The 22,284-nt window shown below is 42.8% G+C and overlaps 1 protein-coding gene across 2 annotated transcripts in view; it reads left to right on the top strand.

Moving 5' to 3' along the window:
• The first annotated feature begins 236 nt into the window (after positions 1-236).
• The window catches only part of NIM1K (NIM1 serine/threonine protein kinase), a 70,071-nt gene continuing 48,023 nt past the window's right edge, over positions 237-22,284 (top strand). Inside the window, exon 1 of one of the 2 annotated variants that reach the window (XM_060146047.1) lies at positions 237-367. The gene's annotated coding sequence lies outside the window, so the exon portion shown is untranslated. The remainder of the gene's footprint in view (positions 368-22,284) is intronic. The other variant, XM_060146046.1, reaches the window with a different exon arrangement.

Genomic DNA, 22,284 nt, shown 5'->3' on the forward strand with positions numbered 1-22,284 from the left:
GCCCCACTCCCTCCAGTCCCTCCCGCCTGGCTGCCATAGAAACCGACCTACGAAGTCCAGGCCCGCGTCCCGGTACCCCGCGGGCCTCCCCTTCCCCCCCTCCGCCGGGCCAGCCCCCCGCTCCGGATTGGTCCTTCGGGAAACGCTGCGGGGCGACTGGGTCCCCTCGGAGGAGCCCGGGCCGGGCCGGTGGGCGGGGTTTGCCGCGGCCGCCGTCCGTCAGGTCGGCCACCCCTGACAGCTCCGGGAGCCTACAGCGCGGCCGCGGCGCCCCGACACACACGCACCGCCCGCGCCCGCGCCAACCACCGGGAGCGCCTGGCCGGGCGCCGCGCAGCCGACTCCGCGAGAGGAGCTCGCCACCAAGGTAAGCGAGGGCAGCGGGGCTCGCAGCCAGCACCCCACCCGGCAGCCCCTTCCTCCGCCAGGCTGCCGACCTGGGTGCTGAGGAGGGACGCCTCTCCTCCCCGTGACCCGAGGGGAAAGAAAGACACAACTCCTGGCGGGGGTGGGCGACTTGGGGTTAGGAGAAGGTTAGGTGCTTTTTAGGGGCTCCCCCTCCCAGGCCCAGCGCTCCTGGGAGGAAAGCGCGTTGGAGTCGGAGACCGGGGTGTGCCGGCCCATGGGGCCCGTGCCCGGGGGCGTGCGCCCGGGGTGCGTGTGCGCCTGTGTCCCGGAGTCCCGGCTTGGTGCGGGCACCCGTGTCCGGGGGCGCGCCCTGAGCCTCGCCCCGCGCACGCCAGCTGCGCGCCACCAGCGCTCCCGGGCGCAAGCCCAGAGCTCGAGAGTTTGTATCGAGGGCCGGGGTGACCCTCGGTCACCCGGGGTGACTCCGGCTGGCAGTGGGCAGTGGAGGGAACTGACAGTGAACGGCTGTGGCCCAGAGGAAGGAACCCTCCACCACCACCCACGCCACGACGCGCCCTAAAGAAAAACGCTCCTTTTGGAAGACTGTACAAGTAAGGAAGAACCTGTCTCCTCTTCCCTGAGGTCCCTTCAGGAATATTAGGAGCTCGAGGATTGGGCGATGCGACCCGGAGAGGATCGCAACAGGGTCTTTAAAATGCCGTCTCCGATCAGCTTTGTGTGCCTCACACAATACCGGAGCGGATGGAGAGGTCCAGGCAACAGATAAAGGTGCTCCTAGCCCTAATAAGGGTAGCGGAGGTTCAGCCCTCTGCACTTTTTTTCTTCCTTTCTCTCTCTCCCTCCTCCGCCGTCCCTCCCGGCCTGTCTCCTCAACCCCTCCCCGTTTTCGTCCTCCCGACTTTATTAGACAAGAGGGCTCTCTGTTAGACCCACCCTCCCCCACCCCATTCCTCACCCCGTTTCAAACCGAGAGCGAAGGAACCACATTCTAAGCTCTCACCCGTGCAATTTCAGACAAGTTTGGAAGTTAAACAAATCGCCTTTGCACTCGAGGCCGCGGGAATCCAAAAGGGAAACAAACAAAACCAGACCGAAAAATCGATTCCAAGTTAAGTCAAGATTGCAAAGGGGAATCTAAAACGAGTATTTGTTCATGGCGATAGGATTTTTTAATGTTTGAAAAATATGTATCACTCAAGTTTGCATCATCAGTATTCAATTTGATTCACAGAAGAGCTTCAAAAGATGGTTTCTGTTAGTGTTGCAAAAGCACTTCTAATTTTGGTTGCCATGGTAACTGAAGAAGTCGCCCGGCACTGTTGAGAGGCTGCCTGGCTGGATCCAGGAACTGTTCTTGAGGAGATCTCCCCACGTCGCCTCATGTTGCCATGGTAATAATAATCGAGCCTGTAAGATACTTGTTTCTTTAAAGTACTAAAAGCCCAAGGCATGTCGTTGTTGTTTAATTTTACCTTTTCAGAGTGTGCAATTTGTGAAACAGATCTTCCCTCTCAGACAACTGAGAGTAAACACTGCCCTCCAGCCAATCAGTCCCGCTGGCCCAGCTCCCTTCCCACAGCTCTCTGCACTAAGGACGGAGGCCGAGGAGAGTGTTTGATGCTAAAGGAATCCTGGCCTGTGACCAGATCTCTCTCCCCATTAAGCGTTAAATTTGGAATCCTAATTAGCTTTCTAATTAGAAGAGGGGGGAATGTGAGTGGGAGGCCCAGAAAGAGGCTAATAGGGAAAAAGCTAAGTCCAGCTCTCCGCGGACTGGTGTTTTGTGTGCTGTTGAATTGCCTAGTAAAGTCCTGGTAGGTTTATTTTTGGCTTGACCACTGTTAAGTGGTAAGCCTGTAAAAACCTTCAGAGAGGCCTCATTCTGTGCTAGGAAAAAAATGTGGATTGATATTTAGTTTGAGGTGTGTGCTTTTTTTCTAATAACACTGCATTTAAAATAAAGACAGTTTTGTGTGAAATCTCAATTTCCCAGTAATAACTACAGATAGGCCATAGAGCCCTTTATGCTCTTGGTTTGGCCTTAGGTTTTCAGTTAAAAAGGTTTAATTTGGGCGGAGCAATGGTCCCATTCAAATACTTTTATTAGTAAGTGTTGATGTCTTTAAAGGACCATAATATTTTACACATTCACAATTCCTGAGCATTGAATCCTATAAATTAAATTTACATATTGATAGCATATGACTGGGAAATTTGAAAGCCCCTAGACTTACAGTTAAAAAAAAAAAAAAAAGAATTTGTCCTAGTAGGTTAATGTTTTCAGCCAAGTATCTAGTTCCATTTTAAGAAACTTAAAAATTAAAATATAATGTAAAATCCAACTGCATTCTTTGAATCTCATTACAGTATTTCTCTAGGGACTAAAGAGCCTTAATTCATTGGCTGATTTTCTTTCAGTTGTTGAAAGGACAAACTGTTTATAAAATTAGTCTCGTTCTATGGTTGTCACTTCCTATGGTCATTCTAGAAAAAGTTCTCTAGAATTGAAGTTATAAATTTCAAGAAAAGAAGAAAATATTCAGATTTCTTATGAAGACAATAGTCTACAATTTGAATTAATCAGATCACAGTTCTTAAATTACTTTTTTCTCAAGAACTTCAAAGATAGCTCAACCATTATCATACAGTATACTGGGGAATATTAACCAGTTTTATGGATGGGCAAGTTGTGTTCTAAAGACTCAAGTCATCTCAGCTAACTACTTGGAAAATTAAGAGATGAAAACTAAAATCACCTGGCATGTCTATGAACATGAGTATCAGGTAGGACTTAGAGAAAATCTAGGTGAGAAGAGAGACAAGGTAGAGTGGCAGGAAGAATTTAAGATTATGAGAAAAATAAAACAGTAGGGAAAAAGTCTTAAGTGAGAAGAAAACTCACAGATTAAAGGAAAGGGAGTAAAAAGAAAAAATTGAGTGTAAAGAGAGTTGCACAGAAAAACAAAAACAAAAGAAAAACAAGTTGGAGAATAGGAAGCTAAAAAGAACTCTACTCTTCATCTTCCATGGAGAACAGAGAATCTGATGCTTTTCCAGAAAGCCCCCACTATCCTATTTAGCAAAATCCTCCAACTTAGAGGATCTCTGGGAGGCCTGAGTGGTGGACCAAAAATCTCTCTGGGTCACCGCTTCCTCAGTAGTATGGGCTGAGGCAGCCTTCCCATCTGCTCGCTAGACCTCCTTCTTCCCAATCCTTAAGCCACTAAGAAAGCTTTCTGCATTTACACTTGTTGGGATCATTTAGTTGGGATAATTTGTAGACACACTTGATTATGTAATTGCAATTATTAAACTTTAAATTGCAGGTTTCACTTTTAAAAATCGCTTAAATTGTTATCAAAGTAAGGCATTCATCTAATTTTGTGAATTAGAGCATGTGAAAAGATTCTAACAAAACAACAGTCCCCCTCCTTGGGAGACTCTGCTCTTAGCTGTTTGATCACATACCTCCCCATTTCCAAATAATTCACTTATGTGACTGGTCCTTGAGTTACCAGTTTTAGACAGAATCTATGTACTTTCTCTTATTATAGGGGAACATATAGCTCTCTTACTCCACCCGTCCAACTTCCCCTTCCTCCATTTCTGCAACATAGTTGGTGGAAGAAAATCAGCCAGAGCACCATTAGTATAACCCTTTATTTACAAATACCAGGCAGGGGAGAGCTCCATAGAGCATCAGGCTTAGGGAAGGAGGACTAAATGTTTCCTAGGACTTTAGCCAGAGCAGCCAAAGTTCTGCTAACTTCAGAAATAGTTGGTCAAGGATAGAAAAGGGAGAAATGGCTCTTTCGGATTAGTAGCCATTATTTGAGTAATTTGGATTTTATACAGGGGAATGGGGAGGAAGATTCAGGGGCTAATGTCTTGTGCTAGGACAGTGAGGAGGAAGAGTGCAGGAGGCAAGGACTTGCACACCTCTCCGTGGAAAATCCTGCCCTATTGTGCTTCTCACAAGTGGCATCGCAATGTTAATTAAATCAACATTGTGTTTGCATTGCTATGACTGTGTGATTATTGTTCACTGCAGGGCCAAATCGCGAACTATGGTTGTATTTCTTTTTCTCTACAACTATTTTGAGGAAAATAGTTTTTCATTTGTTTACTTTTTAGAACCTATCGCCAGTTCTTCTAGAGGCTCTTTAAAATGCCTCTCCTGGGTATTTTCCACACAATGAAATGCATCGGCCAATTGCCTTCTTTCTGGGACCCACTCCAGCCCTCCAAAATGGACCCCTCAGTTCTCCAGTCTGAACCAGTTTTCTGATGGCCCTGACACCCACTGGCATTCCAAGATTTCTCTTTACCTTCCTTCTGTGCTGATTCCCTGTTCCCCCTGTTCTCTTGTTTTCTTCTTTCTTGGTTTATGCTTTCATTTTATGGGGCATCCATTTTGCTAGCTTCTTAAGAAAGGGTACAGGAAGTAAATTTGGGGGACCTTGCATGTCTGGAAAAGTCTATTTCACTCTCACACTTAATTGATGGTTTGCCTAGGTCTAGGATTCTAGACTGGCTATTCATTCCTGCGAATTTCCAAAGATTGGTTTATTGTTTTCCAGCTTCCAGTGTTTCTGAAAGTTCATTGCCATTCTGATGCTTGCTTCTTGGCGTGAAATCTGTTTTTTCTCTTTGGAACCTTGTAGGACTCTCTCACTGTTTTATGAAATTTCAGTAAGTATGGATTCACTTTCTATGGATTATGTTCAGATACTTGGTAGAGCCGGGAAACTCATGTCCTGCAATTATGGGGAATTACTAATGTAGGCATACTTGGGAAATTATTCCATTTTATTGGTTTCTTTTCCTTGTCATGTATTGATTATTGTTAATTGTATCAACTCAGGATTTTTAGCTTTGAATAAATTGGGTGCTGCCCTTTGGAATCATGCATGCTGCCAGACCAGTTTCTCTTTTCTCACCACTTTTGGTCTTTTAAAAACCGATCTCTACTCTCATTCATATAGTACCATATCCTTAGCTCTACTAATAGTTTTGGTACTCTTTGGGCATCTGCGTTACGGTACATATTGGTTGGAAGATGTTAATCTAAGCACAAAGACAGCAAATTTGCTACAGACTAATCAATGACGTGAAGGCCAAGCCTAAAATGATGGTGCAGGTTTCATGACCTTTCATGTCAACTATTGGTAACCTGCAGAGTAAAATATCTCTCTAGAATATAGACTTGTTCACCTTCACATTTTACAGTGGAGGAAACCAATCCTGAGATGTTAAGTGTGGAGTCATTTCTCCTGACTCCTTTCTAAACCATTATTCTTTCACCTTGTCTCCTCTCTCTGCTTGGCTACCTTGTCTTATATTTCTTTTTCTTTTCATTTCTTAATCTTCTTTTCTTTAGTATAAAGAAATAAAGAAATATTATAGTTCTTTACTGTAAGACATATTATATTCATACATGAAGTATATATTCTAAAATAGTACATATTCCAGAGGCAGCAAGAAGTAAGGGTTGGGCTTCCCTGGTGGCGCAGTGGTTGAGGGTCCACCTGCCGATGCAGGGGACACCGGTTCGTGCCCCGGCCCGGGAGGATCCCACATGCCGTGGAGCAGCTGGGCCTGTGAGCCATGGCTGCTGGACCTGCGCTTCCGGAGCCTGTGCTCCGTGTCAGGGGAGGCCACAACGGTGAGAGGCCCGCGTACCGCAAAAAAAAAAAAAGAAGTGGGGGTTAAGTCTAATTCTGGAATAGCTTGCTGAGTTTGCATCCTGGCTCTGTGACTCACCTACAGTGTGACCTCGGGCACATTATTTTACCTCTTTGTACCTCAATTTTGGGGGCCTATAATAATGGTACCTACCTTCTAGGATAGTTGCGAGAATTAAATGAGTTGATTCATGTAAAGCTCTTAGAACGGTGCCTGGCATACAATAAATATCAATGTCACTAGTATTCTTGTCAGAAGTACAGAAACAAATGTTAAAATGAAAGAAATAATTATCTTTAATTCTGTCTCTACTACCATCTATAATCCCAACTAGAGAGATGGCCATGGTTAACATTCCAAGGGTTGTTTCTTGGTAGTTGAAAAAAAAAAAAAAGGCATATTGTACATACAGTTTTAATGTTGCTTTTTCCACTTGTCTTTATAGTCTAAGCTTGACTGTTCAATATTCTTCTGTGTGGTGTATTTGCTTCCTGTATTGGCCCTAACACAGAGCCTTGCAAATTAGGTTCTTCATAAGTACTAACTGACTGGGAAGCCAGCTCTTCCTCCTGGACCCTTTGGGTTTGGAACAGGTGTAAAGAGGTCTTCCTGTCATGAATTCGAGAAGACTCAGTTACCTTTAAGACAGGTCTTATCTTTCGCTAGACATTGAAAGCATTCTGGCATCTGAAGAATCTGGAGATGGCATCTGAAAAGTGTGGATCAGAACAAAATGAAGGGATACTCACATGAAAAGATGATGGAGGAGGAGAGGGAGGGCTGGGTGACAACCAGAATGGAAGTGGTGGGGTGGGACTCAGTGGGACCATTAAGCATGGAGGTGTGGGTCTCCCCACCCGCACGGCAGAGACCACATGGAATGTGGATCTGTTATTTTGATTTTTTCCTTGGAACCTCAGCAATTAAGTGAGGCTGGGAAGCCAGTGAAAAGGCTTCTGTGTGCAGACACATCCTGAAAGCTGAGGCTGCTTTGATCTCTTGGGAGATCCGACGTGATCTTCCCCAGTGCATGACAGTCACCAGTCTGCTTCACTCACACAGGACCTATGTAGCCAGAAGCAGTCGACTTAGCAATGTTTCCAGAGTTCTGGAATTAAGCCTTGAGCAGCCCCAGTGAAGATTCATGCCTCTTGAGAGCACTCCATGTAACACTGAGACAAATTGATGTTAGCGGGTTTGTGTTCTGTCATGTTGCACATGCTAGAGAATTACTGTCTTCTCGGGAAGCAGAGAAGTTCTTCAGAGGCTTGTGGTCTGGGTGGTGGGTTTTGGATGGAGATATATAGAAGGTGATGTAGAAGGTGAGGAGGAATGCTTCTGTCTTGCCTAAACTCAGGCTTCCTTAAGAGTCACCCTCTCTGTATAGCACATCACATCCATGTGAGAACTAGTCTGTGTAGTTTGGTGACTACTGTCTGCCGAGAAAAGTAAAAAAGATTTAAAACAATAAAACAGGTGGCATAGTTAATAGCTATAGGAAACAGGATGCAACATTTCTTTAAAGGTTAGTATATAAAAGTGCTAAGTTAGTATATAGCAGTGCTAAGTAAGTAGACTCTGGGTTTAAAGCTGTTTGTCTCATTGATGGAATGTTCAGTGATAGTTGAAATTTGGTGACTTAAACCTTTTTTGTTCAATGCTAGATTAATTGGTGAAAGTTGCCCATCAGAACAGAGACTAAGATGCAAATACAGACTATTACTCCCATTCTTGGCTAATAAAATACACTCTGATCATATTTAATTATGATTAAGTTTTTTTAAAAAACCTTTTAAACTTTTCTGAACTTCTAGTTTAGACAAATACCCTTTGGACATAATCAACAGCACTAGTTCTTGTAGCAGACAGTGAGGTACAGATTTTCCTACCCTTTACATTGCCTCACATTCAATGGCCATTAAAAAAAACAACAACCCCCATTTCACTTTCTGTTTCCCTGACCTACATTTCCTTATCTTCGCACTTGCTTAATCACAGGGGCAAATTCTTTCAGGTTTCATCTCATTCAGGAAGTTTTCCCTGAACATTGACCATACCCCAGGTGTTCTCTGGGTGCCCACCCTACCTGTACATATGTCTGGCCCAATGCTTTGAACGTTATATTTAAATTATCTGTTTTAGGTGTCTACCTTGCCCCACTAGCTGATGATTTAATCGTACCTATGTGGCTCTTGGGGAGGACCTCATACCCACTGGCTTAAAGTAGGCAGGCACTTAAAAATAGTCTGCTGACCTGGATATTTCATCTTGTTATTGGAGGAGTATCCCACAGCCCTAGCTCTGAGGGAGGAAGAGAAACTGGGCTTTCCAGCCCCTACAGCAGAAGAAGGCAAGGAAGGGAGAGTTAATAAAGATGTTGAGTGAGCCAGCCTACGGTGACTGCCACAACATCACTGATTGATAGGGTGACCATGTGTCCCAGTTCATCAGAGAAGGCTCTGGATTACATCTGTTGTCCCAGTGTGATTATTAATAGCACCCCCTTCTACTCTCAAAAGTGTCTTGGTTTGAGTGACAAATTCTGTGTTCACCCTACTTACTGAGCACTCGCTATTTATTGTAGGCTCTCATTAAACAGTAGCTATTAATAAGGGAGATAGACCACAACCATAAGATAAATAACAAGCCAAGATTACATGTGGTGGTCTAACAGCACTTCATAGGTCTAACCGTTTTGACACAGTCTGTGGCTGGTTGATCATCAGCTCCACCCCTCCCACTCCCATGTTTCCTACTGAAACAGGAGGGAAGGGGACAGGGCACAACCTTTAAAAGAATGACATAGCCATAAGACATGACAAAAACTGGTTAGAACCAACTAGGTCCAAGATGGTGGAAGCTTCGACTTCCAGTGGACCTTGAGCCTCATTATACACTCATTGTAATACATTAGCGTTTAATGACACACCCACCAGTGCCATGACAGTTCTGAGGCTAACCATAACAGGCCAAAAAGTGGGTGGTGGCCCAATTCCTGGAAATCCCCGCCCCTTCCCTGAAATAGTTGGAATAATCCTTCCACTTATTAGCCTATGAAATTACCTAGCCCATAAAAAATAACCACCCCATATTTCGGCACCTCTCGCCTTCTGAGGTGGCCCACACTCCATCTGTGGAGTATGTTTCTCTCTAAACAAATCCACTTCTTACCTATCACTTTGTCTCTCACTGAATTCTTTCTGCAACATCAAGAACCTGAGCTTCATTAAATCCTGAGACCAGATGTGTAATCTCAATTAAAAGACCATAGGTTCAGGGATTTCCCTGGTGGCACAGTGGTTAAGAATCCACCTACCAATACAGGGGACACAGGTTCGATCTCTGGTTCGGGAAGATCCCGCATGCCATGGAGCAACTAAGCCGTGTGCCACAACTACTGAGCCTGCGCTCTAGAGCCCATGAGCCACAACTACTGAAGCCCGCACTCCTAGAGACTGTGCTCTGCAACAAGAGAAGCCACGGTGGTGAGAAGCCTGCACACCGCAACGAAGAGTAGACCCTGCTCGTCACAACTAGAGAAAGCCCGCGCGCAGCAACGAAGACCCAACACACCCAAAATAGAAAAAAAAAGACCATGGGTTCAAGTCCCAATCTGAGTTGCACGGTTTCACTATGACCTCCTTTCTAAAGGACATCTCTTAGGTTTTGCAACATGATTTTCCTATCACTTTTATTTTTGAAACAAAAGACTTAGAATCTAGAAAATTTGCATGTTCAATCATCCCGACTAGTTTTTGTTTAGATTTTCCCTTGGGAAATCATGTTATCAAATAGCTGAATATATTAGTATTACAATGTCACACTGACATTTTAAGGAGTAACCATGTTATAGATTTTGACATTTCAGTTGCCTATTGAAATGGTGATGCTGGACTAATGTCTTAAAGGTACCGAGAGCTCCTATTCCTGACCCATTCCAGGCTTCCACCTCTGACCACCCTTAATGTGGTTTATAATTATTTTGGAATTTTTCTTCCTTGGAAGTTCTCACCTCTACCTTCTCTGCTAACCTCTCTTCCCCATTCTTAAAAACGCATTTATTTTTATGAAATCTTCCTCAGGTAAGATTTTCATTTTCTCAACTTTTCACTTGTCAGAAGATAGAATCATCTGCTGAGCACTTCCTGATTGAGCTAACTGACGGAAGTGTTGAAAAAGGTACCTCCCCCGTTTTTTGCCCAGGACAACTCATTGCCTTCTTGGAAAGTTGCTTAAAACCCTACACTTCTGTGGCTGTTCTAAATGACTCATGTTAACAGTTTTGCTCATACCTCTTTCAGAAGGCATGAAGATGTTTCCTGTTCTGAAATTTGGAGTTGAGAGCAGGTGTACCAATCTAAAGCATGAAACTGGAACAAGCCTCTTCCATGTGTTATGGAATACACGACGAAATATGCCGTTTTAAGCATACTCATACACAAAAACAAAAAACAATTGAGATTTCCATTGAAATTCACTAAGTTTGTATATTCATTTAGGGAAGAGTTTACATCTTTATGATATTGAGTATTCTTTTATTAAACATGGTATGTTTTTTCCATGTATTCTTTTTTGTTCTCCAATAAGCTTTCATAATTTTCATGATTTATGTCTCTCTCATCTCCTTTGTTGCATTTATCCTTAGGTATCTCATGAATTTTTATTGCTACTCATATGAATGGAATATGTTTTATTATTGTTATATTTTCTTATTATTGCCAGATTATTATTGGTGAATACAAATGTTATTGAATTTGCACTGATTTTGTCTTCAGCAACATTGTTAAACTTATTTATTAGTTTTAATCGTTTGTGAGTAAAGTCTCTTAAGATTTTCAATGTTTAAAATTCTTTGTCGGGCTTCCCCGGTGGCGCAGTGGTTGAGAGTCTGCCTGTCGATGCAGGGGACGCGGGTTCGTGCCCCGATCCGGAAAGATCCCACATGCCGCGGAGCGGCTGAGTCCATGAGCCACGGCTGCTGAGCCTGCGCGTCCGGAGCCTGTGCTCCGCAACGGGAGTGGCCACAACAGTGAGAGGCCTGAGTACCACACAAAAAAAAAATTCTTTGTCAGCAAATCAGAACAGTTTTGTTTCTTTTCACTATTTAGTTCTTGTCTTCTTTCATTGGCCAGAGGCTCCAATAAATATTGAATAGAAGCAGTGTTAGCAGGCAGCCTTGTCTTCTTCCTGATTTTGTAGAGAATGCTTCTAATATTTCACCATTTAAAAAGATGTCTGCTGTAGGTTTTGGCAGATAGACTTAACTTGGTTGAGTAAGTTCCCCTCTATACCTAGTTTGCTAACATTTTTATTAATAATGAGTGTACAGTATTTTGGTTTTTAAATTTAATTTTATTATTGATTTTTTATACAGCAGTTCTTATTAGTTACCTATTTTGTACATATAAATGTATATATGTCAATCCCAATCTCCCAGTTTATCCCACCACCACCACCCTTCTTCCCACATCTCCCTTAGTGTCCATACGTTTGTTCTCTACATCTGTGTCTCTATTTCTGCCTTGCAAACTCATCTGTACCATTTATCTAGATTCCACATATATGTGTTAATATACGATCTTTCTGACTTACTTCACTCTATATGACAGTCTGTAGGTCCATCCATGTCTCTACAAATGACCCGATTTTGTTCCTTTTTATGGCTGAGTAATATTCCATTGTATATAGGTAGTACATCTTCTTTATCCATTTCTCTGTCGATGGGCATTTAGGTGGCTTCCATGACCTGGCTATTGTAAACAGTGCTGCAGTGAACATTGGGGTGCATGTGTCTTTTTTTTTTTTTTTGGCTGTGTTAGGTCTTTGTTGCTGTGCACAGGCTTTCTCTAGTTGCAGTGAGCAGGGGCCTACTCTTCGTTGCAGTGTGTGGGCCTCTCATTGTGGTGGCTTCTCTTGTTGCAGAGCACAAGCTCTAGGCGTGAGGGTTTCAGTAGTTGTGGCACATGGGCTCAATAGTTGTGGTTTACAGGCTCTAGAGCACAGGCTCAGTAGTTGTGGCACATGGGCTTAGTTGCTCCGTGGCATGTGGGATCTTCCCAGACCACGGCTCGAACCCGTGTCCCCTGCATTGGCAGGCGGATTTTTAAACACTGCACCACCAGGGAAATCTGCATGTGTCTTTTTGAATTACAGTTTTCGCTGGGTATATGCCCAGTAGTGGGATTGCTGGGTCATATGGTAATTCTATTTTTAGTTTTTTAAGGAACCTCCATACTGTTCTCATAATGGCTGTATCAATTTACATTCCCACCAACAGTGCAAGTGGGTTCCCATTTCTCCACAGCCTCTCCAGCATTTGTTGTTTGTAGATTTTCTGATGATGCCCATTCTAACTGGCGTGAGGTGATACCTCACTGTAGTTTTGATTTGCATTTCTCTAATAATTAGTGATGTTGAGCAGCTTTTCATGTGCCTCTTGTCCATCTGTATGTCTTCTTAGGAGAAATGTCTATTTAGGTCTTCTGCCCATTTTTGATTGGGTTGTTTGTTTTTTTAATATTGAGCTGCATGACCTGTTTATATATTTTGGAGATTAATCCTTTGTCCGTTGATTCGTTTACAAATATTTTCTCCCATTCTGAGGGTTGTCTTTTCATCTTGTTTACAGTTTCCTTTGTTGTGCAAAAGCTTTTAGTTTCACTAGGTCCCATTTGTTTATTTTTATTTCCATTACTTTAGGAGGTGCGTCAAAAAAGATCTTGCTGTGATTTATGTCAAAGAGTGTTCTCCCTATATTTTCCTCTAAGAGTTTTAGAGTGTCCAGTCTTACATTTAGGTCTTAATTCCACTTTGAATTAATTTTGTATATGGTGTTAGAGAATGTTCTAATTTCATTCTATTACATGTAGCTGTCTGGTTTTCCCAGCACCACTTATTGAAGAGACTGTCTTTTCTCCATTGTATATCCTTGCCTCCTTTGTAATAGATTAGTTGACCATAGGTGCATGGGTTTATCTCTGGGCTTTCTATCCTGTTCCACTGATCTATATTTCTGTTTTTGTGCAAGTACCATATTGTCTTGATTACTGTAGCTTTGTAATATGGTCTGAAATCAGGGAGTCTGATTCCTCCAGCTCTGTTTATTTCCCTCAAGATTGCTTTGGCTATTCGGGGTCTTTTGTGTCTCCATACAGATTTTAAGATTTTTTGTTCTAGTTCTGTAAAAAATGCCATTGGTAATTTGATAGGGATTGCATTGAATCTATAGATTGCTTTGGGTAGTAGAGTCATTTTCACAATATTGATTCTTCCAATCCACGAACATGTTATATCTCTCCATCTGTTTGTGTCATCTTTGATTTCTTTCATCAGTGTCTTATAGTTTTCTGAGTACAGGTCTTTTACCTCCTTAGGTAGGTTTATTCCTAGGTATTTTATTCTTTTCGTTGCAATGGTGAATGGGATTGTTTCCTTAATTTATCTTTCTGATCTTTCATCGTTAGTGTATAGGAATGCAAGAGATTTCTGTGCATTAATTTTGTATCCTGCAACTTTACCAAATTCATTGATTAGCTCTAGTAGTTTTCTGGTGGCATCTTTAGGATTTTCTATGTATAGTATCATGTCATCTGCAAACAGTGACAGTTTTACTTCTTTTCCAATGTGTATTCCTTTTATTTCTTTTTCTTCTCTGATTGCTGTGGCTAGGTCTTCCAAAACTATGTTGAATAAGAGTGGCGAGAGTGGACATCCTTGTCTTTTCCTGATCTTAGAGGAAATGGTTTCAGTTTTTCACCATTGAGAATGATGTTTGCTGTGGGTTTGTCGTATATGGCCTTTATTATATTGTGGTAATTTCCCTCTATGCCCACTCTCTGGAGAGTTTTTATCATAAATGGGTGTTGAATTTTGTCAAAAGCTTTCTCTGCATCTATTGAGATGATCATATGGTTTTTATTCTTCAATTTGTTAATATGGTGTATCACATTGATTGATTTGCGTATATTAAAGAATCCTTGCATCTCTGGGGTAAATCCCACTTGATCATGGTGCATGATCCTTTTAAATGTGTTGCTGAATTCTGTTTGCTAGTATTTGTTGAGGATTTTTGCATCTGTATTCTTCAGTGATATTGGTCTGTAATTTTCTTTTTTTGTAGTATCTCTGTCTGGTTTTGCTGTCAGGGTGATGGTGGCCTCATAGAATGAGGTTGGGAGTGTTCCTTCCTCTGAAATTTTTTGGAAGAATTTGAGAAGGATGGGTGTTAGCTCTTCTCCAAATGTTTGATAGAATTCACCTGTGAAGCCGTCTGGTCCTGGACTTTTGTTTGTTGGAAGATTTTTTTTTTTTTTTTTTTTTTTTTTTTTGCGGTACGCGGGCCTCTCACTGTCGTGGCCTCTCCCGTTGCGGAGCACAGGCTCCGGACGCGCAGGCTCAGCGGCCATGGCTCAGGGGCCCAGCCGCTCCGCGGCATGTGGGATCTTCCCGGACCGGGGCACGAACCCGTGTCCCCTGCATCGGCAGGCGGACTCCCAACCACTTGCGCCACCAGGGAAGCCCTGTTGGAAGATTTTTAATCACAGTTTCAATTTTATTACTTGTGATTGGTCTGTTCATATTTTCTATTTCTTCCTGGTTCAGTCTTGGAAGGTTATACCCTTCTAAGAATTTGTCCATTTCTTCCAGGTTGTCCATTTTATTGGCATAGAATTGCTTGTAGTAGTCACTTATGATGCTTTGTATTTCTGCAGCGTCTGTTGTAACTTCTCCTTTTTCATTTCTCATTTTATTGATTTGAATCCTCTCCCTCTTTTTCTTGATGAGTCTGGCTAAAGGTTTATCAATTTTGTTTATCTTCTCAAAGAACCACCTTTTAGTTTTATTGATCTTTGCTATTGTTTTCTTTGTTTCTATTTCATTTATTTCTGCTCTGATCTTTATGATTTCTTTCCACCTGTTAACTTTGGGTTTTGTTTGTTCTTCTTTCTCTAGTTCCTTTAGGTGTATGGTTAGATTGTTTATTTGAGATGTTTCTTGTTTCTTGAGGTAAGATTGTATTGCTGTAAACTTCCCTCTTAGAACTGCTTTTGCTGCATCCCATAGGTTTTGGATCGTGTTTTCACATTGTGTCATTTGTCTCTAGGTATTTTTTTATTTCTTCAGTGATCTCTTGGTTATTTAGTAATGTATTGTTTAGCCTCCATGTGTTTTTGTTCTTCACATTGTTTTCCCTGTAATTTATATCTAATCTCATAGCGTTGTGGTCAGAAAAGATGCTTGATATGATTTCAATTTTCTTAAATTTACTGAAGCTTGATTTATGACCTGAGATCTGATCTATCCTGGATAATGTTCCTTGTGCACTTGAGAAGAAAGTGTAATCTGCTGTTTTTGGAAGGAATGTCCTATAAATATCAATTAAATCTACCTGGTCTATTGTGTCATTTAAAGCTTGTGTTTCCTTATTAATTTTCTGTCTGGATGATCTGTCCACTGGTGTAAGTGAGGTGTTAATCTCCCCCACTATTATTGTGTTACTGAAATTTCCTCTTTTATAGCTGTTAGCATTTGCCTTATGTATTGAGGTGCTCCTATGTTGGCTGCATATATATTTATAATTGTTCTATCTTCTTCTTGGATTGATCCCTTGATCATTATGTAGTGTCCTTCCTTGTCTCTTGTAATAGTCTTTATTTTAAAGTCTATTTTATCTGTTATGAGTATTGCTACTCCAGCTTTCTTTTGATTTCCATTTGCATGGAATATCTTTTTCCATCCCCTCACTTTCAGTTTGTATGTGTCCCTAGGTCTGAAGTGGGTCTCTTGTAGACAGCATATATATGGGCTTTGTTTTTGTTTCCATTCCGCAAGCCTATATCTTTTGGTTGTAGCATTAAATCCATTCACATTTAAGGTAATTATCAATATTATGCTCCTATTACCATTTTCTTAATTGTTTTGGGTTTGTTTTTGTAGGTCCTTTTCTTCTCTTGTGTTTCCCACTTAGAGAAGTTCCTTTAGCATTTGTTGTAGAGCTGGTTTGGTGGCCCTGAATTCTCTTAGCTTTTGCTTGTCTGTAAAGCTTTTGATTTCTCTGTCAAATCTGAATGAGATCCTTGCCAGGGAGAGTAATCTTGGTTGTAAGTTCTTCCCTTTCATCACTTTAAATATGTCATGCCACTCACTTCTGGCTTGTGGAGTTTTTGCTGAGAAATCAGCTGTTAACCTTATGGGAGTTCCTATGTACGTTATTTGTCTTTTTTCCCTTGCTGCTTTTTTTTTTTTTTTTTTCCCTTGCTGCTTTTAATGATTTTTCTTTGTCTTTAATTTTTGTCAGTTTGATTACTATGTGTCTCGGTGTGTTTCTCCTTGGGTTCATCCTGCCTGGGACTCTCTGTGCTTCCTGGACTTGGGTGGCTATTTCCTTTTCCATGTTAGGGAAGTTTTTGACTATAATGTCTTCAAATATTTTTTTGGGTCCTTTCTCTCTGTCTTCTCCTTCTGGGATGCCTATAATGCGAATGTTGGTGCATTTAATGTTGTCCCAGAGTTCTCATAAGCTGTCTTCATTTCTTTTCGTTCTTTTTTCTTTATTCTGTTCCGCAGCAGTGAATTCCACCATTTTGTCTTCCAGGTCACTTATTCGTTCTTCTGCCTCAGTTATTCTGCTATTGATTCCTTCCAGTGTATTTTTCATTTCAGTTATTGTACTGTTCATCTCTGTTCTTTCATTTTTCTAGGTCTTTGTGAAACATTTCTTGCATCTTCTCGATCTTTGCCTCCATTCTTTTTCCGAGGTCCTGGATCATCCTCACCATCATTATTCTAAATTCTTTTTCTTGAAGGTTGCCTATCTCCACTTCATTTAGTTGTTTTTCTGTGGTTTTATCTTGTTCCTTCATCTGGTACATAGTCCTCTGCCTTTTCATTTTGTCTGTCTTTCTGTGAATGTGGTTTTCTTTCCACAGGCTGCAGGATTGTAGTTCTTCTTGCTTCTGCTGTCTGCCCTCCGGTGGATGAGGCTATCTAAGAGTTTTGTGCAAGCTTCCTGATGGGAGGGACTGGTGGTAGGTAGAGCTGGGTGTTGCTCTGGTGGGCAGAGCTCAGTAAATCTTTAATCTGCTTGTCTGCTGATGGGTGGGGCTGAGTTCCCTGCCTGTTGGTTTTTTGGCCTGAGGCAACCCAGCACTGGAGCCTAGTGGCTCTTTGGTGGGGCTGATGGTGGGCAAAGGGAGGGCTTACACCAAGGAGTACTTCCCAGAACTTCTGCTGCCAGTGTCCTTGTCCCCTCGTTGAGCCACAGCCACCCCCTGCCTCTGCAGGAGACCCTCCAACACTAGCAAATAGGTCTGGTTTAGTCTCCTATGGGGTCACTGCTCCTTCCCCTGGGTCCCGATGCGCACAGTACTTTGTGTGTGCCCTGCAAGAGTGGAGTCTCTGTTTCTCCCAATCTTGTTGAAGTCCTGCAATCAAATCCCACTAGCCTTCAAAGTCTGATTCTCTGGGAATTCCTCCTCCCATTGCCGGACCCGCAGGTTGGAAGCCTGACGGGCTCAGAACCTTCACTCCAGTGGGTGGACTTCTGTGGTATAATTGTTCTCCAGTGTGTGAGTCACCTACCCAGCAGTTATAGGATTTGACTTTATTGTGATTGTGCCCCTCTTAACATCTCATTGCGGCTTCTCCTTTGTCTTTGGATGTGGGGTATCTTTTTTTGTGAGTTCCAGTGTCTGCCTGTCAGTGATTTTTGGCAGTTAGTTGTGATTTTGGTGCTCTTGCAAGAGGGAGTGAGTGCATGTCCTTCTACTCCACCATCTTGAACCAAATCCTCGCAAATAGCTCAAGTGTACAGTTTTATCGGATGCTTTTTCTGCACCTGCTGAGCTGTTCTTTTATTTTTCTCCTTTAATTGATTCACGTGTCAAATTAAATATACACATCTTCTATTGTTAAGCCATGCTTACCTTCTTGGGAGAAGTTTTAGCTGGTCATACTTTTATAAATATACTGCCAGATTTCATTTACTACTATATATTTTACATTTTTTATATTTATGTTAGGGAGCGAAATTGGCTTCTAATTTCACTTTTTTGTGCAGTCTGCTAAATTTCAACAGGTATTCTATTCCAAGATGGCCTGAGCTGTGATCTAGCTTGTTTCTTCTCTGGTGTATACATATACAGCAAGTATTGCTGTGTATTCTTATTTATTTATAACTTCCATTGAGACATTTGAACTTGTTTAGCAATAATAATAATCACAGTGAACCATTTTGATCTTTCTCTGTGTAGGCTGTCATCCAATAGCATAGGGTTATCTAGAGTTTCATCAAGTCAGGTCGGGTACTTGCAATGGGGAAGGCAAGTCTATTACGTAGTTGTGAATAAAAGATACTTCCATTTGTATATTTACTGTCACTGATATTCATCAGGCCCAGCGGTTTATTAGAAAATAAAGCACTTTGAAGACTCTTCCTTTCTGATTCTCCTGTCTGCCCTTGCTGCTATCTGTAACTCACGCCCAAGCTTGGACCTCAGGGCAACGGCTTGTTCCTTTGAGCATTATGTTCTGCTGTAGTGTAGACCGCATGGAGGCAGCCAGTGGAGTCAGGAGGGCCTGGCGTCCGTGCTGCCCTGACACTCACTTGCTCTCTGAGTTTGGACAAATTCCTCAGCCTCTATACACTTTAATTATTTCATCAGTGCAATGAGAATTTTAATATCTGTCTTACGGGGTTTGTCATAATGACTAATCAATAATATAAAAGCACAGTGTCTGGTATATAGTAATTGCTTATAAAAGTAGCTTTTAGTATACCTTCTCTGTCATATTGAATAAAATGCTAGTAAGACTATGCTAACACCAACTAAAAGCATGACTGCTTGCAGTCGTCCTTCCAAAGGTGCTATTCGTTTGTGGTTTATAGGTTTATGTTACTTCACCTTTCGTATATTGTTTTAATTCTTTATTTTAAAACAAATATTTTTTTGGCGCCTACCATATCCTAGGACTAGATGCTGGGGAATATTAAGGATACAAGGTAAACAAGCAGCTGAGGTCAGTCCAGAAAGGCCAAACATAATTAGAATATGAGCTGATAGGTTATCGGATATGAGATAGCAAGACAGAACATCAGGATAAGATCTGAGAATATCAAGAAATGAATTTCAGTGGGAGTGATTAGGGTGGAACAGCGAACTCTGTCTGGTCTAACACCAAGAAGGTGATACTTCAGCAGGGTCTTGAAGCCTGAGTGAGACAAGGAGCAAGTGTGCTCCAGTCAGGGCAAGTTGGGGATGTCAGGCTACCTGGGCATGAAAGAATATTTTATGATAGGGATGGTAAAATTTTAGGAATAAACTGCATAATAGATTCAGATCTCAGAATTCCTTTCAGGGCTGCCTATTTAACTGTGAGTCTTTGAGCTTGGGACAAGGGACGAGGGATGCCTTGGAATCCTGGGTAAACACTGATCCTCTGGTGTCCTAGTGGTAGGATTTAATTCACCGCTAATTAGTGTTGGTTTTAGCTCCCATGGGGAAGTGTAAACACAAAGAAGGCAAGGAGTAGGGAGAAGGGCAAAGGCAAGTGCATGGGTGTGTCTATTTGCAGAACCATTTTGGAGGAACTGAGGAGTGCAGAGAAGGTCTTGAAAATAGAGCAGGGATTATTTCTCCTGCTTTAAACACAGCAAAATCTGCTGGAGGCTACTAACATGTCACACCCTTAAAATAAAAACAGAGGGAAACGGAGCCTTCTTTACTTGTACTGTGATCATTTTAACCTCAGTAGCCTTCCAAAGGGAGACCGTAATCGGGTTGTTTTTATTGTCTGTGGGCTGGAGCAAGCGTTGGTCTGTAAACATTGGATGCCTCCAACTCAAATAACCTACTTAGGAATGTCTGCCCACATTGGAGGTGTGCTTCACTGGGAACCTTAGAGTGCTGTTCAAAAGCAGTAGGGCATCTCCTCAAACTCACAAGGTTTCAGAAATTTTCCAGCCAGAGGTGCTCGGGTGAGGGGCACTTGTAACAAACCTGCCCTTGTTTTAGGAGACAGCACTTGAAGAGTTTTGTTTTTTGTTTGGTTGTCTTTTTTTAGATTTTTGCCTTTTCTTCTTCATCATACAACAGTTGTTTGTGGTGGGTTTTTTGTTTTTTTCAGCCAGAGAAGGATGTCTGTTAGAGAAATACCTGTATCTTCCAAGATCCACACTACCTTTTAAAGTATCTGTCCGATTCAAGTCATTTCAGCCAGCATTTATATACTCCTCCTGGGTACTGGGTGCCCAGAATCCTGAAATTAATAAGATTGAGGACCTGCCCCATAGAAACCCACGTTCCGCTCAGGAGGACAAATACGTACCCACGTAACTCAAACACCAGACAGGATTTGAAGATGTTGAAGGAAAATGTTGGAGTTCATGGGGGAAAACCAGAGGAGGAGCTAAATTCTTGCGAGGAGTATCAGAAGGAGAACAGCAGGGAAGGGAAAGGAAGGGAAGGGAAAAGAAGGAAAGGAAAGAGAATGGAATGTAGTCTTAATTTGAATACGTAGAATTTCAACCATTAGGTGACTGAAATTAAGAAAAGGAATGAAATTAATCTCTTGTAAAACAAGAGTTTAAAATGATTTTTCTGCTTACCAACAAAATAAACCTGTTTTAATGCATTGATTAATTCTTCTACTCCGTAAACATGCATTGGGTACCTATGATGTGCCAGGCACTGTTCAGAGATAGAAAAGGAATAGAACATCTCTGCTCTCAGTTCCTTCATTGTCTAAACAGGTAGACAGAGATGTGCACACAAACAGTGACACCACAGAGAGACAGATGTACCCAGAGGGAGGCATGAAATACTCTTGAGAGCCCCGTGGGTGTAAGAGAGTCGAGGAAGACTTCACGGACGGATGGAGTTTCAGAGGTTTGATGGTGAATGGGTCATGGAAACAGTCCATGTAGAGGGCATGTCATGTACAAAGGCAGAGAAGCATGAAGCAGCCTGGGATGTTTATGAGACCTCAGGTGTTTTGATATGTCTCAAATATAGGGTTATAAGGGATGAAAAGTTTGGCTGGGTCTGGAAATTAAACTGACAAGAAGAGGATACAAATTTATTTAATATACATCTTATGTGACATGGGAGCCTTCATAAAGAAATGAAGACCTAAAGAAACAGGTCTGAGTGTTTTACACTGGTTTGATGAAGACTTGACAGTCATGGAGGAATATGATAGGCTAAGGAGTACGAGTTGAGTGTAGTCAACTGGTAGAAACTTAGCAAAGCCTCTTTGTTAGGATTCTTCCTTATGACCCTTTGTCTTCAGAGATAAGGCTGCTCCTTTCCTCCAGGTATAGGGAGAGCCCATCTCACCTGAGGGTTGTATAACATGTTTCAGGGAAGAAGGGCAAGGCGAGAAGAAAGTCAGAGTGACTCTCCTGCTTAAAATACTATGGGGCCGGGCTTCCCTGGTGGCGCAATGGTTGAGAGTCCGCCTGCCGATGCAGGGGACACGGGTTTGTGTCCCGGTCCGGGAAGATCCCACATGCCGCGGAGCGGCTGGGCCCGTGAGCCATGGCCTCTGGGCCTGCGCGTCCGGAGCACACAGGCTCCGCAACGGGAGAGGCCACAACAGTGAGAGGCCCGCGTACCGCAAAAAAAAAAAAAAGTGGATTCCAGCGCAAAGCATGACGTGACTCCCAGCTGAAGCCAAGCCGAGATGCCGGGGTCTGGGCCTCAGGGCAGCGCTAGTCCCCCAGGGTGGCGGCCACAGCAGCACCTACCCCCCTATAAGGCTCCGGGGAGGAGCCACTAGGAAGCCACTTCCTCCCTCTGGCCCCGAAGGGTTCAGCCCGTCCTCCTCACAGCTGTGATCTGATTTGTGGAGAATTTACAAGACGAGGATGACCTACAGAAACCGTAGGAACTGTGACCGTACATCCTTTCTTATAACTCTCGGTGTTCAGTGTCCCACCATAGAAAAGTTCGTATCCAGAGAGAGCAGGTACGCCACGTGGAAGGGGGTCTGCGCTAGGAAGACAGTCGGGAGGGCGGGGCAGGGAAAATGCCAAGACCGGGACCTTGACCGTGACCGGCGTGGAAACCGTACGGGATGTCAGTGGATCCAAGTGGAGGTTGGAGAGCTCCCCTTGCTGTGCTGCGGCAGCTGCCCCTTCCCTCCCGGTCCGGCCGCCCGCAGGCGTGGGGCTCCCACCATCCATCCGCGGTGGCGCTGGGCTGGCAGGGGCGGCGGGTGGGGGGGTGGGGG

The sequence above is a fragment of the Lagenorhynchus albirostris genome, chromosome 3, assembly GCF_949774975.1.
Source record: "Lagenorhynchus albirostris chromosome 3, mLagAlb1.1, whole genome shotgun sequence".
NCBI lineage: Eukaryota > Metazoa > Chordata > Mammalia > Artiodactyla > Delphinidae > Lagenorhynchus > Lagenorhynchus albirostris.